A 4,881-nucleotide genomic window follows, 5' to 3' on the forward strand; every position below is an offset into this window, starting at 1 on the left:
GAATTGCTAACAGCAGAGAGGGGACAAGTCCACTTTTTATAACTTTTCAAGAGAGACAAAAAATGAAATATTGAATGAAATAATAAAGATATTATTTTGAAATTTTCTCATTAATTTTAGATTCTAAGCGTAGCAATGAATGTATTTATTTTACAATGTTGTGTTTTTTTTTCGTGTCTGTCATCACGTTTTGAGGCAGTAAAAGTGCTTAGGTTTTCTTTATCGACTACTTTTCTGGTAGGAAAGTGAATCTAGTTGGTAATTTAAGATGGTCGTTTTATATACACGTGTTAAGTTCAAATTTGGCATGGGAAAAGTTCGATTTTTTTCTATAATTATCGGTTGAAAAATTTTTCAATGGGTCGAAAAGCTTGAAAATTTAATATATGGTTTCTCATGAGTTATTTTGATATCAGTTAAAAAATATTAAAGATACGTGTGCACATTTTTTTTTTTAATGCATTTAAAGTTCATATTTTTACAAAATTCATCAAAATCACGAACATTTGCAAACTATTTTACAGTACAAAATTAACTAAATGTTCAATTTTAAATTTTAATAGCTATAAAGATCGTGCCTCGTGTTAAAAATTACTTTTATAACCTAAAATATATTTAGATAATATTGGCTGATGAACCGTCTTCGCTCAGAATCGTTTTTTGTATACACCAGTCACCAATATGAATTTAACCTAATTAGAAAAATATAATCGGGAACTCACTCTGCTGTATAGTAAGGGTGGAGTGAACCTCGGTCATAGAGTAAATAACTATATTGTATGTGTTAAAATTGAATGCAATGATTTTCTATATGAAAAACGATTTTAAACGAAGATTATTTGTTCGGTATTTTATCTTCAAGCACTAATAAAAAAAGTTGTGCCTATGTATTTTGATAATTTTTGAATTACTGTAAAACTAACTTTAGACGAACTTTGTATTTGGTACATTTTCAAATGTTTTGACTCAACCAAAATGTTTTTATCGAAATTTATAAAAAAGAGATGAAATATTTCATATGCCTATAAATAGCTAAAAATTAATGAAATAATTAAAAAAAAAATTGTGTAAAGAGAATGCCAATCTTAACATCAGGCGAAAGACTTCTAATGCTGACTTTAGTTCTCCAATAAAAGTAAGTTAAATAATATAATATTATTATTTATTTAAAAATAATAATGTGGTTGACACATATTTCATATAGGTATTAAACTATTTATACGCTATTTTAAAGTGTTATAACTTACAATAAGTAATCATTTTTAATAGTGCAGTGACAGGTGTGGATATACTGACTGATATACTGGGTTTTAATGATATATCTGCGATTGAAATTTCTGACGGCATGTCAAATTGTGGTATTGAAAATGGTAACAATTATATTAACAACAGTAATTCCAGTACATTCAATTTATCTCCAGAAATTAAAAGTCCACTCGCTCAATCGATCTTTATAGAAATAGAACCAGAAAATTCTATTATAAACTCCACTCAACTTTCTGTGGAAATGTCCAATGAGCAAATTGAAAGGTATTTAATCTTAGCTAACAACTTTATACTAATATTATATAAATATTTTAGAAGACAATTAATTTTTGCGAAATATTTTTTAATTATTTTTTTAGTTCTAAAGAATTGTGTGGTCGTCGAATTGTGGATATGAATTTTGTATTCAAACAAATTTTGAATTGTAGACACAAGGGAGGGCTAGACTGTACATTCTTAGATATGGAATTAATTTCTGAACACAGAAAAGGATTTTTTTGTTCTTGGCTGTTTAAATGTTTAGTTTGTCAAATTAAAATAAAAATTGACTCTGAGAACACTTCTGAAACTGAATATGTAGGAGTAAATAAAGCAGCAGTTAGTGGTTCTATTGCAATTGGAATTGGACATACACAACTGAATGAATTTTCAGCGACTATAGATGTCCCGTGTATTTCACCTAATGTGTTTATTAAACTGCAATCAAATATTGGTGAAATTATAAATAAAACTGCGTGGGATGAAATATACCTAGCCGGTATGATAATTAAAATATAAAATTATAAAAACCTTACAATAATTTTATTTATATATTATAATTTATTATGTATACAGTAGCGTGCTAAAAAATTGTTATAGGTACTTGCGTTAAGCTTAGTACTTACTGTTCTCTATATGTACAGAGTGATCCATTTAACGTCAGTTATTATAATTATATTTAAAAAAATTTTAATTTCATATTTCGTAGCAGTATATTATTCGCAATATTTCGATCTAAATAACAATCTTATTTTAGACGTCATGTAGTTTATTACTATAATTATTTAATAAAAAAACTGTGTTAATATATTTCTCAGATTTTTTTGGTTACAGTGTAAATTATTTATAAGAAACCTATAGTTTTAAATTTTAATGACTTTAAACCAGTCTTTTTACATTAAATGGATCACTCGGTTTATATATATTTACAGTATATCCACGGAAACAGGGTAGACCTTTAACTATTGTAGGTCTATACATTTATTTAGGAATAGAAGAAAAAAAGTTAGCCATTGAAGATGGTAATTTAAATTCGGATGGAGTACCCATGATAACTGTAGTAGCTGACGGATCGTGGTGTAAGCGAAGTTATAAAACTAAGTACGATTCGTTATCTGGAGTGGTAAGATACTATAAGTTCTTTTAAATTTATATTACTAAATTATATACCTATAATAATTATATATTATATTGCTGACTAAATAGTATGATTTTATGCATTTAAGTTTAGAGGATATAGTTAAAAAAAATATATACTCTTACATTATTAATTTACATTTTAGGCAACAATAATTGGGTTTAGAACTAAAAAAATTTTGTTCATTGGAATACGTAATCGCTATTGTTTAATATGCGAACGTTCAAAAAACAAAAACACAATATCTGAAACTCATAATTGTTTTTTAAATTGGAAAGGAACATCAACTGGTATGGAAGCTGACGCTATAGCTGAAGGTTTTGCGAAGAGTATTGAAATGCATGGTCTAATATATAATAAACTTATAGGTATGAAGTCAATCATTATCATTTTAGATATTTTCAAATGCAATTTTCTCGGCTAAAATTAATTTAACCTCCTGTAGTTCTAAAACCTAATAATATAATGAATTACTTTAATCACAATAATATCATAAATTACACTTCGTAATATTATATGTATAACCTACTGTATAGCAGTGGTACCCCTCACTTATTGCCTTTTTAACCTTTTAAATAGTTTAGTGAATTTTATTATTATATCTATATAATATTATGTTTAGGGGATGGAGACAGTTCAGTGTGTAAGCGACTTCATCAAACTTTACCATATGGGCCAAAATTATTAATAGATAAAATTGAATGTCGCAACCACATATTGAGAAATCTTGGTCAAAAAATATCTCAATTAACCAAAAATACTAAATATCCAGTGCACTTACGTAATTTATTAAATCAGAAACAAAAATGCAATAAATTTTGAACAGCCATAACTATGGCTATTCAGTATAGAAAATCGCTATGTGATAGTGAAGTAAACAAAATTAAAGGTAGTTAATAAATGAATTTTTGTTTTTTACACAAATAAAAATTTTAATCACAAGTAAAAATAATATAAGTTAAATAAAATAATTTTAGATTTAAAAAAGGATATTGAAAATGGACCATCACTTTTACTAGGGCAACATTTAAATTGCGATACGTATTTTTGTAATGGTTCTAAAATCGGTGAACAAAATTTTGTACCTGAAGCGGAAAAGTGTGGGTTAATGAGTGAAATATCACAAATTTACCGCCGAGTTGTTGAAAATGTCCAAAGTTTGTTACTAGATGTTGATAATAATATATGTGAGCAATTTAATAGTATTATCAACAAACATATTGCTGGCAAACGCATTAATTTCGCTCTAAAAAATTCATATAACGCCCGTGTTGAAGCTGCTGTGGTATCTTTTAATACTTCAGGACAATATATTAGATCAATTCATAAAAAAATTACCAAGAAGAGTCCAGGTATTTATATTTTTCATTATTTAAACATTTATATTTTTATATTGTTTATAATTTTTTACTTACATAGGAATAGTTGGTAAACAATTTTTGAAAGCCCGTGAAAGTAAATTGAGTAATTTACAAAAAAGAAGGCTTAATTTTCAAAAAGAAAAATTTACTGCTAAACGAAAAAAAAATTTTGGCCCCGATGAACATTATGGACTAGCTGAACCATTGGACGATATTGAAACACCTGGAGATATAGATGAAAAAAAAATAATTTTATGAAATCATTATCAATTTCAAGTGAAGCTATCGATAAGTTAGAAAGGGACACAATTGACCAATCGAATTCACAAACGTGGCAAATTGAACGCAGAATTCGCCTAACTGCATCCAACTTTGGTAGAGTTTGCAAAATGCGTTTAACTACAACCTGTAAAGGAACTGTATATGATTTGCTTTACGGAAATGTAACAACCAAGGCGATGGAATATGGAAAAATGACAGAAGATACAGCTAGAAAGAAATTTGAAACTTTAACCAATTTTAAAGTTTTAAATTGTGGTTTGTTTATCGACAAAGATAAACCATTCTTAGCTGCTAGCCCTGGTGAATACGATTTATTATATTTATTTATATTATGTATATTGTATAATGTATATTGTAAATTATGTATATTTTGTATATACCTACAGATAAAGTATATATTTTATTTTCTGCAGATGGTTTGGTAGGCGATACAGCTCTACTTGAAATTAAATGTCCTTTATCGACAAAAGATACCATTGATATTCAAGTTGCAATCGACAACAAAAAGGTACAATAAAAATAATAATTATTATTATAAACTATGATACAAATAAACATGAACTATTTCATATACAT

General features: G+C 27.0%; 1 pseudogene; it reads left to right on the plus strand.

Moving 5' to 3' along the window:
* The first annotated feature begins 2,954 nt into the window (after positions 1 to 2,954).
* On the plus strand, positions 2,955 to 4,281 carry LOC112592115 (annotated as a pseudogene).
* The last annotated feature ends 600 nt before the right edge of the window (positions 4,282 to 4,881 follow it).

The sequence above is a fragment of the Melanaphis sacchari genome, unplaced genomic scaffold, assembly GCF_002803265.2.
Source record: "Melanaphis sacchari strain LSU unplaced genomic scaffold, SCAv2.0 Contig1588_pilon_pilon, whole genome shotgun sequence".
NCBI classification, from domain to species: Eukaryota; Metazoa; Arthropoda; class Insecta; order Hemiptera; family Aphididae; genus Melanaphis; species Melanaphis sacchari.